General features: G+C 39.7%; 1 protein-coding gene across 12 annotated transcripts in view; it reads left to right on the top strand.

Moving 5' to 3' along the window:
- Wdfy3 (WD repeat and FYVE domain containing 3) overlaps positions 1–18,738 on the top strand; it is a 277,794-nt gene that overhangs the window by 11,761 nt on the left and 247,295 nt on the right. The window lies entirely within an intron of this gene.

Genomic DNA, 18,738 nt, shown 5'->3' with positions numbered 1-18,738 from the left:
TACCTTTCAGCAGTCACTGAATTTTTGACTGAAGACATGCAATGAGCCTCCCAGAACTGCTTTAGAAGGTGACGGGAACAGTGGGATACAGGTTTCTGAAGTGAAGGGAGGACTTTAAAGGGAGGATTAATGGCAGTATGTCTTTCATGTAGTGAATTTTTAAAACGTACTTATGGTATATTTTGGTCATACTTTGTGACACATCCCAGTTTCTTTATACATGTATGAGTTGGCAGGCACCGAAGGTCTTCCCAAAATTGTGGGTGGTATTTCAGTGAGCATAGAAGTGCAAATGTCTGTATGAGGCTATTTCCTTCCCTTTAGGCATGTACCAAGAGCAGGGATGCGGGGTGGTGTGGTACCTCTAGATTTTTAAATTTCGTAGCCCATGGAACATAACATCAATTTTGTCATAAAGACACATTGTTGTGGGTATATAACACCCACATTTATTCTTTAGAATATGTATATGGATGAATTATTAATTTTAATTTTATGAGTTTTATTCAACACTGAGTACTGAACAGGAAAAAAATTACAAAAATAAGGTATTTATTGAATTTTTAATATTGAATTTATGAAAAAGCATCGAAATTTTAACATTGACTTTTTGATGCACTAAAAAATACATATGAAATAAATTCCTATGTGAACTCCAATGGAAATACAATAGGACTCACAGCAGAAATGACCTTACTTCAGTGATGACACTTAAGGCAGCCTCCGTATGTGCCAGCACCGCATCCCATACATAGGTATTGGTTACTCTGTGATAGCACACGTGTTTTGCTTTCCTGGCTGTTTTGTAAGGCATACTTTACATCCTGCTGGTTTGCTATTTGGTCAGGAAGTTCTTATCATACTATAGAGTATGTATAACAAGAACATAAAATATCAGTTAAAATGAAGTATTAAATTCTTTATATGTATTGTGCATGTAGAGTAAAGCTATCAGTATTTTCACATTAGCTGCATACTTATAAGACCTAAGGATAGCATCAGAAATGAATTACTATGTGAACTACAATGAAAACAGCAGTAGAACTCTACCACAAAAATATGTATGCATATATATGTGTGTATGTAAATATATACAAGATGGATAACTTTATTATTAATCTCTGTTAATCAAAAAGAGCAGTTGTGTTTTCACTGTCTGATTGATCATTTTTTTGTACCTAAATCTTGTAAACTGAACAACTACTTTCAAGATAACAATATGCACTATATTAGCTAGTGTTAGTTTCCTATTTCTTTTCTTTCTTTCTTTCTTTTGGAATTATGTATCATTTTATCCTTTTTTAAAATAAAAAACCCTTTGCTTCAGTTGTCACACCCAAGGCAGTCTTCACACATGACAGCTGCGTGTTCCATGCACACATCTCACGTGTACTAACAGCATGTGTACTTAGATTTCCTTTCTTATATGGCAAGCCATTCTTGTCACCTGTCTTGTCTTCTTGTTTTGTCAGGAGCTTCCTATTATATTGTACAATGTGCTTAGCAGAAAAATAGAATATCAGTAAAATATCAAATGTTAATGAGTCCATAGAACGGGTTTCAGCATTTTCACATCAGCTGTTCACTTCCTTACAAAACCTAAAAGATAATGTCAGAAATAAAAACCTGTGTGAACTACAGTGAATACAAAAGTCCACCCTGGAAATAATCTTTGCTTCCACTGTCACACTTGATAGCTGCATGTTCCATGCACAAGCATGGCCTACACTGATAGCACGTGTGTTCTGTTTTCCTGTCCCTTCCTGTTGCAGGGCATAGCTGACATCTTTTTGTTTTCCTGTTGCTGTAGTAGTCTTTGTGATGCCTGCCTGTTCACCTGTCAGCTCACCTGCGCCACAGTTTTTTATGTGGTTCCCTGGGCAGAAACATTTTGTTTTTCCTCTGCTGTAAATGATCTCTTTCGGGCTCCAGTCCCAGTCTTGTAAGAAAGTTTCTCTGATAGCGGGAGGCATTATGGTAACCATTGTTGATCACCTTGTATTATGTTTTTACATTATCTATTATGTCCACCCTTTTGACTTGACCGATTCTGTTCTGTTATGTCACATTTGGTTTTACTCTCTTCCAAAAAAGTAATAAGAACCGTGGGAGCAATGAAACCCAAAATGTGTAATAGTCATGGTACAAAAGAGAGGAAAACAAAGTGCTCCAAACTATATAACTGCATGTATATTTAAGTGTATAAGATAGAAAATGATATCACAGAGTTTTATTGGATCAATGAACAGAGCTGTTTGCAGTATCATTGATGGAATGTCCACTTTACAAGCTTTAATTTTGTGACTTGAACAATTATTTCTAAGATGACAATATGTAATCCATTAACTAGTGATTTCCTACTGTTCATTTTTTTTCTGTAAATCTGTATAACTTGTACCCTTTCCCTGCTTTTTTTTTTTTCTCCTTAAATAAAATTTAAAAAAAAAAAAAAAAAAAAAGAAAGTTTCTCTGTAATATTTTGCACTTGTTATTTTCTTTATAAAATATTAAACTGCTTATACCACAGGTTTAGGATCGAATAAAACAACCATTGGCCAGTGTTTTGCGTTTCAAGTGACATCGTAATTGCTGATTAACTCATCAGCAATCCCCCCCGCTTTTGGTTTTATTGTAGAAAGTTTCCACCTCAGCTTCCATTTTCTAATTTCCCTATCAATATTTCTGTCATGGTGCAGTGTTGGTACCAGCAATGCCGTTTGTTTTTCTTTGCCATAGACTAGTCCAGTGTTACAGCTTTCTGAAATCCAAAGGTTGTACTCTGTACTTCTCAGTTTTGAAATGGCAGCCCTTCCTTTGGAATTTCTGCTTTGTTCCTGCACAGTTTCCTCCTTGGTTAGCTTGTGCTGTGGTAGCAAATGTAACGTCAGTTGGAAACTGGTAAACCAGTTGTTCAATGTCACATTCTGATTAGTTTGGGAGATGGAGCAACAAGTCCACTCACAGCACCATTTGGTTTGTTCCTATATGGATAAGGACCTAGTGCCTGAGTTCCAGGATAAATTTCCGAATTGAAAGTATAGTAAGCCTCTGCATCTACATGGGTATACATCTGTTTGCCATGTTTTGAAGGTTTTTTAGGAATATACTGCCTGAATCTATAAACTATGAAATGCTACAAGATGTTCATAAATAGTTATGTATTCAGATGGTGTGTAAATTGCTCGACAATTACCCATGGATCTTCAAACCTTGAACAAGTAGCAGCCAGATTATCAGTTCTTTTTCTTTCTTGGCAGATGGTTTTGTCATCAAACCTCAGGCAATTTAGAAGGCAACCAAATCTCCTCAGTGTCACTGTTACTCTACAGACCTCAGGTTCACACCCATGGCTTTTCCATAAGTCCTTCACATTCCTGTGATTACCAATGGACAGCCCTTCCAAGCACACCAGCCCTATGACTGCTTTCAGTTTGCCTAGTGAGATGTCACAACTGCATTTTTGAGTACGGCTGTTGGTACACAGAGAGTGTTTTCCTTGGATCTCAGCATTTGTGTATTTCACAGTATCTTGTAGTATTTCACCTGTTACAGTTTCCAACACTGAATGGCAGTGCTGGCATTTCATCTAATAGGTTTTACCCCTGCCAAGATCCTCACTATAATCTTGGACCTAGTGCTAACTTTGGATCATTCCATTTGGTTGCGTGACTATCTTGTACCATTTGGACTAGTCAAATATGTACTCCCATTGCTGTTTTCTTTGTCACCTGAGTGAAGGAGGTCTGCATTCCCTGTGTCTGTATCAGTTGATTCCTGTTCCATGTCAGTGTCACGTGGCCAGTGTCAAAGTCTTTATCATCTTCACAATCCAGGCGTGAATGATCTGATGATTCACTTTTAGCCTCTTCCAGAACTCGCAGATCTGGTTTTTCATATGCCATTGTTCTGAATTGGGCTACTTCTACCAAAATATCAAAACAAAACTTTTTTTTTAAGAACAAATCTTGAATTCACAGAAATTTAGTAATGAGTATTTCATGAGTAAAGTTTACTTGTTGCTGCTTTGGATCTCCTGGTTCTCCCATACACACCCTGCTGTTCATCTGCCAAGTGGATGAATGCACAAATGGGTTTTTGCTTTCTGCACTATGAGTCACCCCCACATTCTATTTATGATAAAATACATGTTTGCAGAACAGAAGAGTGCTCTGGTATATTTTACCCTCTGTGATGCTCAGGTAAAGATATGCAAAACCTGTTAGATGCAGCATCATGTCTTGCGTTTCATCATACCAAGTAGGTAAACACAAAGATTGTTTCCTGTATAGCTACTGAGGTACACAGCCAGCTAGTATTATGGATGTCTCCATAAAATTTACAGTAGAAAAGTATGGGATGAGTTGTTGTAACCCAGGTTATATCCTGCAGGTAGGGATACCCGTGCTGTTTTCCAGTCTGCAGTGCAGTACCGGAGGGATTGGGTCTGGGGTCCTTGAGGATATCAGAATCTAAGGACACTCCTGTCTCTTTGAGTAATGAAATGATCCGTATTTGCTGGTAATTCACACACCTCTAGGTTCCTGTAGTAGCCAATACCATATATATGCTATGCAAATAGTTGTTACGCAGAATGATTTAGAGTGTGATGACAAGAAAAACAGACTCTGTATGTATTAGTACTGATGCAATTTGTGTGTGTGTGTGTGTGTGTGTGTGTTTGTTTTTATGGTACCTGGGATCCGGTCCAGGGCCTATGCATGCTGGTGAAAACACTACTGCTGCACCTCAGGCTTTGTTTTTTCTGAAGAGTTTCCAACACAAGGTTGGTTGAATTCAGGAACGTGGGGCTTGCCAGTAGAAATGTTCAATGTATTCTTTTTTTTTTTTAAGATAATTTGGTGGGTTAATGGTGTAAGCTTTATATATTTCATTTAATTTGATAAATCCAGAAGTAAATGAGGTGAGTTATGCCTTTGGCCAAGATGAAAACTGGTGCATTGCTGTTTCATTACTTCTGAAGTGCCAGTGTGTGGAAAGCCTTACTTTTGAGTGAGAAAACTTGTGGAGGTGTGCCGCTGTGGACTGAGCTCTGCTGGGAGACCTGGCGGGTCCCCCGAGGGTTTAGGAGAAGCTGTGGGAGGAAGGGGCAGGACACAGTGATAGGAGCGGAGCGAGCAGAGTGAGAGCCTCAGTGTGAGTGGCAGGAGGCTGTGCTGACTCTCTCAAATCCAGTCCTGAAGGTTTCTGGAAGCTGTTTTCTTTGTCCAACTTGTCATGAGCAGGACATCTTGGTGTTAGCATTGGTTGTGCAATAAATATTAATGAAAATACATCATAACATTATCTGCGTCCTCCACCCCCTTCTCCACTGAGACCCAGATTGCTCTGTGAGTTGAGTCACTGGAGTAAATAAGGTGGGTGATTCCCCGCTTGTCTTTGCTTACATCACCGTGCTGGGTTGGCCTAGGTGTCTGCTCTGGCAGGCGGAGGCAGGAGCCTGTCACGGCACTGGGGCCACGGCTGTCTGCCACAGGTACCTGTGTGGTTGGGGCAGGGCAGGGCAGGGAAAACGACCTCCTTGTCTGTCTGAGGTGTCTGTGCTAGGGTGCTCTCTTTATAGCTTGGAGAAAAGTACTGTATTTTTCTTAGAAAATTTATTATTTTTTCTCTGGATTTTCATACACTTTGAATTTCCTCAGTTTGACTTGTCTCTATTTTTCTCTGCTCTTTTCTTTCTACTTTTTCTTTTTCCACCATCCTTGGGCCTTATGCAAAGGCTCACGTTCTAGGCTTTGCTCTTCTGCTGGTGCATGCCTCCAGCCCCACCAGCCACACTGTCATTAATAATCAGCCGTGTTTGGACTGTGCTCTGCTACACGAAAGGTCTTTAAAGAAGACTCACATCCCAGCCTTTCTTCTTCCTACTCTGCTTGTTGACATCCAGTCAACAAAGAGTTAGTTGCTTTGTATATCCTGATGTCACCTGGTAATGCAGCATTGCATTCCAGTGAAGGTGTCGTTTTAATGGAATACAGTGAGTACATTTTACCGCGAATTGTTCCTTTGGTGTTCCTTAATGTAGAGCATGGCTGTAGTTATTAATTACATCTCTGTGCTCTCTTTAGCTTGCTTTTCTGTAGCATGGTGGCCATGCTGATGTCCATGCATATTTTCATGTTTGTGTCTCACCCTTCTCAGTGACAGAAGTGAGTCCTGTGCACAGACTTGGGGTTAGTATTTACATTCCATCATCTGGTATCATTAAGGGATCTATTAAAGTATCTTGTTTTTGTAAATAATTAAAGATAGTATAACAATGACATTAGTAAAGAATTCTCTGGCTTCTTAGAATTACAGTTAAAACTGAATTATTATTTTCCCATCAGATAATTTGTTTTCTTCTTGAGTGTTCAACTTGCTGTAAGTTCTGTTGCAAATCAGAGAAACATGTTTTTTAACAAGAATTCAGAAGATGAATATGTTACCCATTAATTTATTTCCAGAGGCCGGAAATATAGAGAAGTCCTACCAAAATAAACAAGTGCTAAAATAGGCTTCTAAAAGATAATATTAAACAGGATATTGCAGTGAGGGGAAGGTTGGGGACTTAAATTTAGAATACATAAAAATAATTGTTTGGTGAGAGGGTAAGATTAAATCATTCCCTGATGTGAGAGGCATTTTGCATTGGGCAGTAGGGCTTGTTTTTGGAAAAAAGATTTCATAGAACTCATGTTACACGTGGCCTTCACTGATTTCATCCCGAGTGGGTGATGTTCCTCAGAGGTTCTTTTGGAGAATGAACTCTGTGCCTGACTCCCATTACTGCCGTCATGGCCTTTGGCGTGTTGTCTTCCTTCAGCAAGAATTTGTTGTGTCCACTGTTCATGCTGGAAATACTAAGCTAATAAAATGCCATCACTTTCCTTAAAGAGCTCCCATTACAGAGGAGTTGATGTTAGTACCAGTTTAGGTTTTGAGTAGATAATTATTAAATGACGTAGTCAGCGTCTGTCTTGCCACTCTGTGAGTGCCTCCTAGCCAGTATCTGGGGCTCCCCACTGTCTGCTCTGTGTGTCCTTCCTGCACCTGGTTTTGTAAAGCGTTCAAGGTAAATACACACTTTGGTCTTTGGGCCCTGGGCTTCTTGGTATTTTTTCCCTGATATGAAGATAATCCTGTTTGCGGCATGTTTAGGTGGAAACTGAGGTTGTAAAGAATGGAAGTATGGGGAACAGCTTTAATGAGGGTATAATAACAGCAGTTCTAAATTTTGGAGAATGTAATAGGAATCCCATTTGGGGGCACTAAATAGAATTAGAAACTTAATGAGTTTTATAAAGATGAGGTGAGCATTAGCTGGGTGGGCTGGCATAGGACTAATCCCAGTACTTGGGAGGCTAACACAAGAGGATCACCATGAGTTCAAGACCAGCCTGGGCTGCATTGTGAGTTCAAGGCCAGTCTGAGCTATATAGCAATATGCAGCTAAAAAAAGAAAAAATTCAGTGTTGATTAATTGAAAGAGGCACTAACTTATACAGCCAGAAACTGGAAGTATACAGTTTATTGTTGTGCTGCACTTTACATGTTTTGTATCAAGAAATTGTTTCTAAAACTTTTGGGAATCCGATGGTCACTTCATGTCAGGCTGAGATGTAATATGTTTAGAAAATAAAATGTGGTCATTGTCTTATTTCTGTTTTTAAAACTTTCAATCTGGTGATTGAAAAATAAAAGTTTGCATGTAAATGTCCAGGAACTGTTTCTGTGTTATATTATTTTAATAGTTCTGTACTGCAAAGTTTCCAGTTTATATGATTTAGAAAATACATTTCTCTTTTATTTATCTACTTGTTATATCTCTAAACCATGTAAGTTACTTATTTGACTGTGTTTGTGGAATTGGTGGGGTCTTGTCTTATGTGGAGTAGGAGACAGGATGTGGAGTGTCAGTGGAAGGCAGGTGCTCCTGTTTGACGGCACAGAGTAGGATCCATGCTGGGGAGCTGTGCTGCAGCAAAGCCAGCCTAATTTGGCCTGCACATCAGGTGAGGAGCCCAAGGTCCCTCTGCTGCCTCGTGGCTCCTGGGAATCCAAGGTGGAAAAGCACGCAGACCCCGGGGGAGGAAGATGTGTCAGTGTGAAAGGCCAGTGAACAGGACCTCCCTATATGAGTGGCCACAAGAATTCTGCCTGTGGGTCCCGGACTCTGTACTACCAGTCCTCAGGATTGGGACTAGGAATGAAAGCGGGTGTCCCAGTGCTAGGAGACAACAAGACAGGGGCTGGATTGGGGACCTCTCCAGGTGTCCAGACAGAGACGTGGGTGCGATAACAGAGCTGTACGTGGAGCTGGGACCGCAGAAGAGGTAGGAGTGGAAGAGCGGGAGTGTCAGAATGAGCCGGAAGCCAGCCCTTGTCCTGTAAGTGAGTTACAAACATGCTAATGTTAATGTTGGGACTGAAATTGCCATGGCCCGTGGGGTGACAAGGAGAAACAGAAGCACAGGATCTGCAGAGACATGTGGGGTTTGGTCACCTTTATTTGCATTAGATATCTTTAAGGGGAAAATCACTTCCCTGTTAATCAGCAATCGTGTGGCTGGCGTTCTTGGCCTGGGCAGGCGTCACGAGATGCCAGGAACTGCTGATGCCTGACAGCAGCGCCTTTGACAGGGAACTGCTGCTGAAACGGGAGACTTCGGTGTCAAGCAAATGTGCACTCTTGCAAAATAGCAGGATGTGAAAAAGCATGTTAGGCATGAGAATTCTGTCACCACCATGCAGGCAGAACTGTCCTGCTGAGCAGGGGAAGAGGAAGCGATGAAATGCCTGCAGATGGCACATTAAAATGAGAACCTTCATATTTATTACCTCCTTGAGGTCGTATTAGCATGTTTTTGGTTGTAGTCAGTGGATATTCACTAGCTCAAAGAGGGAGAAGGTGTTTCTGGGACTCGTCCTGGCAATTGAATGATGACTTGAACACGAGAAGCTCAAGACAGAAGCAGGGCTGGACATTTCTCTTCTGTTGTGTTTTTGGAAGTATTTGGCATTGAACCTAGGACCCTTACACTGAGCTCTGTCTTTTAAAAGACTTTTATTTTGAGGCAGGGTCTTGCTAAATCACTGAGCTGCCAAATCTATGCTCAAATTTGTAATCCTCCTGCCTCAGCCTCCCAGAGTACTGAGATTACAGGTCTGTACTATCATGCTTGGCTCAATTTATGTATAAGCAAGAGAGTGTTAAATTATCCCTGTTCCAATCAGGCCTGTGTCTCTCCTGGAGCCAGGACACGCAGAGTTGTGATGTTTACTTGTGGCCTGGGTCTCTGCCTCCCTGTGCTGGGGGCTATTCCCAAAGTTGAGGAAATCAGAAGCTGACGAGCTTCCTAGGAGTGTAGAATGTTGGATCTCTTGCTAGCTTAACCACTGCTTTTCTTTTACCTTCTTTCTGCTCCTTCCCTTCCCCAGTTACCCACATAGAAAGAACTCTGATTTCCTATTTACCTACTGAAACCGTTTTTCTGTGAAATGAAAGCCCAGTGTGCGCAGAGGTGCCATTTCTAGAGGTGGTGTCAGCACGACCAGCGTGGGTGTGGTGCCATCTCCGGTTCCAGTGCGATTTTCTTTAATATTTTACAGCCTAAATTTAACTCCTGCTGATTTGCCATCTGTATGAGTGAGGAAAAGGAGGAAGAAATGAAAGGAAAATATATTAAAGGGAAAGGCAGGAGTGCTTGTTACACACCAGTGATAAGTAGGGATAGGTGGTGCTGCAGCTCTCAGTTCTGCATCTGTGCACAGGGCCCCCCTCTGCTCCTCCTTGTACTGGGGTCTTGGCTTCTGAGGACTGTGCTCCTAGCATGCTGCCTCAGCTCTTAACCTGAGTGTTAGTCCTGGTGGTTAACCCTGGGCAGTTGTGCTATATTAGCTGATCTTCTCGATGATTCCCCTAGGATTTTCCTGGCCTTCCTAGCCCAGAGGTATTGTAGCAATGTTCCTACCCCTTGGTGACAGGGAAAGTCACCTCAGTCAGTTCTAGAGCCTGTTTTCACTAGTTTTTTCCTGTTACGAAGACAACAAACAGGATGTGATACACCCAGTTTGCAATAGCACAGCTATTAGTTTATCTTCTGATGTATTTCCGCTTGAGTGCCAGATACAACTAGATGAAGTGACTCTAGGTTTTTGAGACTAGAAGCAAGGTGCAGAGGTGAAAGATGCTGCCTGCACCACTATCCACCGTTTGGACATGCTAGATATGCTGCAGAGGCGGGAGAGACGCCAGATGCTGAGATGAGCCCACAGCCAGTTGCAGGCACTCCAGGACCCTGATGTTCCCTTTTTCTGGTTTAGTTGGATCAGCAAGATGCACCTCAGGTGTTGAGCCATTACTGCCTCTGCTTAAGTTGCTGGGTGATGTAGACATGGACCCCTCGCCCTGGGAAGTTCAGAGGCCATGTGGTTTCTGTGAAACACTCAGCAGTCTCAGGTAGGGGTATTGGTGCCGGCAGAAGCAATTAGAAACCGTGTTTGTCATGGCTGTCACCATTTCAGCAATGCAGAGGGCTTGGTGTCACTTGCTTGAGCAGAGGACTTGAGTGTGGGCTCCATCCCGTCAAGGAGTGTCACTTACAGAGTATGTTCTGTCTGTTCTTAAAATTTATGTAAGATTTTTAGCCACATCCAGAGAATATACTTTCAACTTCTTTCTTATCTTAGTTGACTCAGATTTTTTATTTTTGATTTCATATTTTATAGTACCTTGACTATAAAAGGCTTCATTTCAAAATGTCTTTTTTGGCTGGATGTGGTGGTACATGCCTATAATCCCAGCACTTGGGAGGTTGAGTCAGAGGATTCACCTTGATTTGGAGACCAGCCTGGGCTACAAAGTGAGTTCAAGACCAGCCTAAACTGCATAGTGAGACCTTGTCTCAAACAAACAAACAAACAAAAAAGTCTTTTATTTCAAACTTTAGAATGGTAATGTGGTATACAGTGTTTGTAGACATATATTTCATATGTATTGTTTCTTTACCATAGAAAGTATCTGAAAAGATGTTCACTTCTTAATCTTGATTATTTTTGAGTCATTGGTTAAGGGAAAGGAAGAGAAGAGTTGGTTTTGTGGATGCACCATTTGTTTTATTTTTAAAAAGTTCTGTATTGATATTTTAGATTTTATTAAGAATGTACTTTATTGTTTGGACAATTGAATGTAGATGTCTTGTGCTCTGGGTAAATAATTTGGGGATGCCAGTGTGAAGTATTTGTACCATTGTTGCCCCCTGATTGATGTGTTTTGAAATTTTGTTTTCTTTGTTTTTCTCCTTAAAATAAAATAGACTTTTTAAAAAAGGGGGAAAAAAAGCATATACTTTAGTTAATGTGAAAGATACCAGCATATGATTTTTGCCCCTTAATTGGGGGGGGGGATGATCTCAGAATGATTAAGCACTGGTGAGCATAAGCAGTGTTATATAAAGTATCTGTGCTGTCAGCAAAGGAGATATGCTGTCTTTATTATTTGGTTATGTGTATTTGACTGTCAGAGCTCACTGAAAAGCATCCTAAGAGTTAGCTTTTTGTGTAATTACTTTTTGGTTGAATTTCTTTACCTTTCCATCAACGTGAAGGTTCCACTTGAAACTTCCTCTGTAATTTAAACAATGCATCCCAATATGAAATGTCTGTAATTCAGAGATCAGATTGCAGTAGGACTTGTAGGAGGAAAGACTGCAGCGTGCTACTCTCCTCTGTTGATTTTAGCTTTCGTGTCTGGGTGTCTAATAGGGACACAAGACTATGCAGGACTTGTAACTAGATACACAAGGACTTGTTTTCTAAATTTTGGTTTTAGAAACTGCCAGTTTGCTTTATTTCCAGATTGTTTATTAGTAGATGCTGATTTTGACACCTTTAAAAGAGCAGTCTATTTCTTTTTTAAGAATAAATTATTCCTGGATGTGGTGGCACATGCCTATAATCCCAGATCTTGGGAGGCTGAGGCAGGAGCATTAGCCTTAAGTTTAAGGTCAGCTTGGGCTACAAAGTAAGTTCAAGACCAGACTGAACTATTCCATAGGACTTTGTCTCAAAAAACAAAACAAAACAAAAAATCTATTCAGGTGTATAAGTAAATAAAAGTCAGTATATAAATAAATTTACAGCTCCCTGAATTTTCTCAAAATGATTGGGCTTTACCACTTACAAAAATAAAAGGCTTTGTTAAAATACCTGACAAACAATGTGAACTAGGAGACATATAAAGAATTCTCACAATTAAATAATACGACAAAGAGCCCTGTCAAAAATGGACAAAGGAGTTGAACAAAAAGCCATAGAATAACAAACACTGCATTCACTGGAATGCTGCACATGAAAACTCACCGAGCAGAGTTGGCTAAGGATGGATAGACCTGGGAGTCTCAGACATTGCCAGGAAAATGGCACGGCTGCTTTAGCGAGCAGGGCTAAATTGTTTGTAATTTAAGCATATGTCTTACAAACTCTAAATTCCATTCCTAAGCCTATCTCCAAGAGCAAAGAAAACAAAATTCCACAAAAAGGCTAACATTTGTGCTCGTTTGCTATCTGTATGTTTTCCTGTGTTGACATCTTGCTCTTTTTAAACTTAGTTTGCTTGCTTTACTATTGTTGAGTTATGAGAGTTGTACATTGTATTTTGGTATGTGTTTTGTAAATAATTTTTCCTAGGTTGTGGCTTTTATTTATTTTACAACTCTGTCTTTTGATGGACAGAAGTTAATTTTGGCGAAGGCCATTTTGGCAATTTCTTTTTCTTTTATGGCTTATACTTTAATGTCCTATCAGATAATTCTCTACCTAACGCAAATGTGCTTTATCTCCACTCTAAAAATGTTTTTCAGACAGGTCTCACTAAGTCCCTGAGGCTCCCAGGGTGGGCTCCCACTTGGAGTTTGCCTGTGGGATTGCAGGTGTGCCCGGCCTGCCACGCCTGGCACCATGATTTTACAATGAGTTTCATTCTGTAGGTCTTACAGTTTTTAAGATGCACATTTACATCTGTGTTCTATTTGGAATGAATTTTTGCAAATAATGAGTTGTTTGGGTTGATTGGGATTGTTGTTGAAATGTCTGGTAGTGTTGAAATGTTCAGATAGTGTTTGATAAAAAGTTTTTTTTCCCACTAAAATGTTAAAAGTCAGTTGACTGTATATATGTGTTTATTTCTGCAGTCTCTTCTCTTGATTTGTCCTTTTCCCCAGTATCATACTTTCTTGTTAACTGTAGCTTTCTTTACAAGTCTTGAATCAGATGAGTCTTCCAACTTAGGTGTCAAAATTCCCAAAATTTGTTTTAATTTCCTGTTTTCCCATGTGGATTTTAGAATCATCCTATAGAAATCCAAAAAATAAAAATAAAAAATAAAGTTTGCTGTAATTTTGGTTAACAGTGCATTGAACTTGTAGGTAAATTTAAGCAAAGATATCTTGGCTGTGTTGTCTTTCAATGTATGAACATGAAATACGTCTCCATTTACTTAGGTCATCTTGGCATTGTCTTTTATTTTATCAGTGTTTTATCGTTTTCAGAATAATTTTTAAGTCTTTTGTTTGTTTATTTAGTTTTAGTTTTTTCTTCAGTGCGGGTGGTAGAACCTAGGGCAGTGATGGTAAACCTTTGAGAGATGAGTGCCCACCTGAAACCCCAAACCATACTTATTATAGCAAAGTGCCAGCACTGCAGTTAAACTTGAGTACTGAGATTTTCACTTAGCAAAACAGAGCGAATCTAAGAAATTTATTAAGACCAACTCTCTTATTAAACTAGAATTAAAATGAAAACCCACTAAACAGCATCTTTAACACAGATATAGCTAACATGATATTTAATGGTAAAAGCCTGAATGCTTTGTATCATGAATACAATACATGTATCATCAAATTTATTAATCTAAGAAATTTCAGAGTGAATCTAAGAAATTTGTTAACACAGTATTTGAGTATTTACCCTCAACTTTGTAAGAGTAAATACTCAAGGTGGGGGGGGTGCAACTAAACCCTCAGCTCTATTACAGTAGCTTTCAGAATACAGCTCGAACATAATTTTAGGTTTATCCCCCTGTATTTCATTTTTGGGGTACTGTTACAAATGGTCAGTTGGTGTGTCTCTGTCTGTTGATCTATCTGTGGGCCCTTATTAATTATAGTAGACTTTCTTATGTTGATTCTTTGTGATTTTCCTCTATAGATAGTCCCTATTTCCTGGAATAAACAGTTTTATTTCTTATTTCTGTCATTCAATGTATGTCTTCTGCTTTTCTTCTGTATTACTTTGGGTAGGACTTCCAGTAGAATATTCATGATGCAAAGCATTCAGGCTTTTACCATTAAATATCATGTTAGCTGTATCTGTGTTAAAGATGCTGTTTAGTGGGTTTTCATTTTAATTCTAGTTTAATAAGAGAGTTTGTCCTAAATGGATGTTGATTCTGTCGGGTGCCTTTTTTTTTTTGTTGTTGTTGTTGGCTGGGCTGGGGAGGTTGAAACAGGGTCTCGAGTCTTGCTATGCAGTTTAGACTAGCCTTGAACTCACATTATAGCCCAGGGTGGCCTAGAACTTGCAGCAACACTCCTGCCTCAGCTCCCAAGTGCTGGGATTACAGTCATGTGCTGCCATACATGGCATCTGTTAGATGCCTTTTTATTTTGATTGGAGTTAATACGGTTTTTCTTCTGTATTCTGTTAATATGCTGAGTTATTTTAAGTTTTCAAAGGTTGATTGACATTGCATTTCTAGGATAGTTCCCACTTGGTTGTGATGTGAACTCTTTTTATATATTGCTAGTTTTCATTTGCTGAAACTTTGATAAAATTTTTTGGCATGTGTTCACAAAGGAGATGCATTTCTAGTTTTCTCTTAATCACTTTCTGGCTTTGGTATGACATTTTGGTACTTGCTGTTACTGTTCTTAATAAATGCTATAGAAAGCACTTCCTCTGGGCAGAATTCAGCTGGTCAGTGTAGTATATTTTTCCTATAATATGAAAGAGAAAATAAAGCATAAATAGATCTGCTTGACATTTACAAAAAGTTTTAAGTATCAGGGTCAGAGGTTTTCAGGAGGGAATGACACTCCAAAGTTGTATCTTTTACATATTTTGGTGCTTCAAAACATGTTATTTTCCAAATGGGAATGGGAACTGAAAAAATTCTAACTCATTGAAACAGATGGACTTGAGTATATTTTAAATTAATAGTGTACCCACATTAAAGGGGATGTAGAGTAATCTAAGTAATTTATTAATACGTATTTCAGTATTTACCCTCGGCTCGGGTGACGATGAGAGGGAAGCTTTAGAAACCAATCCTGAACTCTGGCTACTATGTTTATATGTTGTACTTATATGGACACAGTGCTCCTGGGATGGTTTTAGGTGTACTGAGAATGGGTAAATGTTTTGAAGTTGTTGGAGAAGGGTTTTCCCTGAGGAAGGAAGAGATTCAATTATAGATTAGAGGAGACAGAATTAAATATTAAAGGAATAAGTTGGAATTGAATGTGAATTCTTTATTTTAAACCAACATATACATATACTTATATGTGTCTGTATATTAAATACATGTACGTGTATATGTATATATGAATTAAACACATTTTTGTATGCATGTATATGTATGTATGCATAGATACGTATAGAAGGGTGTCTTGATTACCTTTTTTGGTTGCTGAGACAAAATATCCAACATCCAGAATTAAGGGAGGGAAGATTTATTTTAGCTCACAGTTTGTAGAGGCTTCAGTCTAGAGTTGGCTGGCTCCAAGGCAGGATGGCATGGCAGGCGGGCTTTGCAGAGGACAAACAGTTCACAAGAGGCAGAAGGTACCAAACTACCGGCACTTTCTTTCTGCCCCTTTTATACTCCGTGTAGGCTACCAGGCTTAGGGTGGGTGCCGGACCAATCACTGGACTAATTAACCCTAGCACCCTTAATCCTAGATTGCACCATGAATCAACCCCAGCGCCATGCACTAGATCCAGCTCTCTTTGGAAAGCCCCACCTAAACTGCATGATACTTTTCTGGGACACCTAAACACAAGCCATAAGAACTGAAATAGATAGATGTGTGTATCTATCTATAGAAAGTAGTTCTCCAAAAACGTCAGTGTTAAATTCTGACAATCCATGGAGTGACCCATGGATTTTATAGCTGTGCCCCATGAGAAGGCTAAGAAACCAGGAATACACTTAACTCACAAGTCTTTCTATTACTGTTCCCAAATCAAAGGAGCCAGAGTTCCTAGAAAAATAGTTGGTTCCAGGGAAGAGTAAGGTATATATCAGGTGAGTGCAGATATTTTTTTAATGTTAAAAATAAGAATTTTTAAAAATGTCTCTGTGTTTGTTGTTTTTAATGTGAGCATGTCACAAGAAGTCTGTCAGTATTTTCACTATGTAAAATCTGGAATACTTTGACTCTCAAGTAAGTATAATAATGAATCATTAAAAATAGCAGTTAATGGGGCCCGGGATTTAGCTTAGTGGCATAAGCACCTGCCTGGCAAGTTTGAGGTCGTGAGTTTGATCCCTGATACTGAAAAACAAACAAACAAACAAATAACAGTTAATCCGTACTGAAAATAAATTGATAAATAAGCGAATGAATTCTAAGTAAAAAATTTGGAATATTAGTGTGGTAAAGATTAGGAGTATAAGAATCATAACAAAATTAGGGGGAACTTTTGACCAGGGATGGGATCTAGGGTGCTGAAACCTTTCTCTGTGGATTGTGTATGATTGTATTGTCAGGGAGATCCAACAATAATAAAGGCAGGTGGATCCCCTGTGACTCCAGATAGGACACCTCGAGGGAACACAGGATCATTTCCTATCGAGTATTCTGGCCAAGACCTGAGTCTCGTCTGGAAGAAGCAGGCAATCCAAAATGAGCAGGGTAGGGAGGAGGCCTGTGTTCTGTGATTAATGCCTGGAGAGAGGAAGACAAGCAGTGGAAGTATTCCAAAGTAAAGGAAGCTTAAAACAGAACCGCAAACCCTGCTGCCTGACCCCAACCAGATCCCATGCTGGATATTACTGGAACAATTGAAAATTGGAGTACAGACTGTAGAGAAGAGGAAAATGTTACAACAAGGTCATATTGGCTGAAGTTGCATTTGTGCTTTGGTTGGAAAGGAGATTATCCCCAAGGAAGCAAATGTGGAAGCAAAGGTGCAAAGGGTTGTAGTCTGTCTCATTTATCCTCAACTGGCTCAGAAGAGGACAGGCAGCATGTGTCTGTGAAAGTTACCAAAGTGGAAGAAGACTCATATGCACAAATGATAAAGGGGCAACTTTTTGTATTCTTATATAGTAGTTGCACCTTTCCTGTAAGTTCGCAGTGCTTTTCAGCCAGAATACTTAAAACATGTGAAAATACCTGCCCTGTATTTATAGACTCTGTTCCTTTGCACAGCACTTGTCTCGCTGTCTGGAACCAGTTTGGAATGAACATTTTTATAATATTTTCCTGTGTTTGGTGATGTGTACCCGCCAGCCACCTGTTGTTGAATGTGACAGCAGTTAGTGGAAAATATATGGGTCACTGCATGGATTGTCAGAATTTAATACTGACGTTTTTGGAGAACTACTTTCTCTCTCTCTCTATATATATATTTTTGTCTTTTTCCTTTTTATCAGTACCGGGGATGGAACTCACGACTGCCTGCTTGCAAGGCAGGCACTTATGCCGGTGAGCTAAATCCCCAGCCCCTACTACTTTCTATATTAATAACTTCAAGTTTTTGGAAGTATGTAGTAGCTGTCAGATGTACTACAGCCTTCAAGTTAGTATTTCTGTGATGTTTTTTCAATACATTTTGGATTATTTTAAATAGAGAGTTTAGTGGTTGATGATTATCAAGTGGATTAAAAGGACTTTGCCAGGAGACATTTGAGCAGTGATCTGAAGATGAGGGCGAGTGATACCTGCAGAGTCTCCTGCATGGGTTTGTCAGGCAAAGAGTAGGTGTAAAGGTCAGGAGGCAGCGATAGACCTGCCTGTAGACAGTTCAACTAGCAGTCAGTAAGAAGGGGGCGCCAGAGGCTAGAGTTTATGACATTTGAAAAAAGTTTTACTTGGAGTATTTTGCTTGCAAATGTTCCTTGTTGAGTAGCTTTCTGTCATTTGTCCCTTCTCCCTTTTCTCCACCTTCAGATAAACCATCTTCTTAAAAAAAGAAAAGAACCAGAAAAAACAAAACTTTGACTTTTGCTGAGCATCGTGGCAGAAACATGTAATCCCAGCATGCAGCTGTAACCCCAGCATGTGGAAGGTTGATGCTGGGCGATTAAGGATTCCAGGCCACACTGGCTGCATAGCAAGTTCAGGGCCAACCTTCACTATGTCGTGACACTGTGTCTCAAAACCCAAAGCCAGTTATTCTCAGTGAAATGAGGAGTCACTGGGGAATGAGGGGAGCTGATAATACATTGCATGGGTTATGCATTGGATCATTCTTGCTGCTTTGATGAGAAGAAAAGGGAACAGGGTGCAGATTTGCACTCAACTGTACAAAAACCATGTGAGAGAGGATACGATACAAACTCTTAACTGTGGTAGTTACTGTGGAGGTGGTGAAAGGTGGTCAGATTCTGGGCATCTTTTGTAGGTGGTCATGAGTATATGCTGATAGATTAGAGGGAAAAGGTAAGAAGTTGGACTTTAGAGGTCAAGGGTGAGAGGAGAAGCCAATAAAAGTGCCTAGGAAAATGCTGCGGTG

The sequence above is a fragment of the Cavia porcellus genome, unplaced genomic scaffold, assembly GCF_034190915.1.
Source record: "Cavia porcellus strain 051 isolate PalLab524CR breed Dunkin Hartley unplaced genomic scaffold, mCavPor4.1 scaffold_5, whole genome shotgun sequence".
Taxonomy (NCBI): domain Eukaryota; kingdom Metazoa; phylum Chordata; class Mammalia; order Rodentia; family Caviidae; genus Cavia; species Cavia porcellus.
Note: the sequence above shows the minus strand (reverse complement) of the source record. Positions and strands in the feature narration are given on the sequence as shown.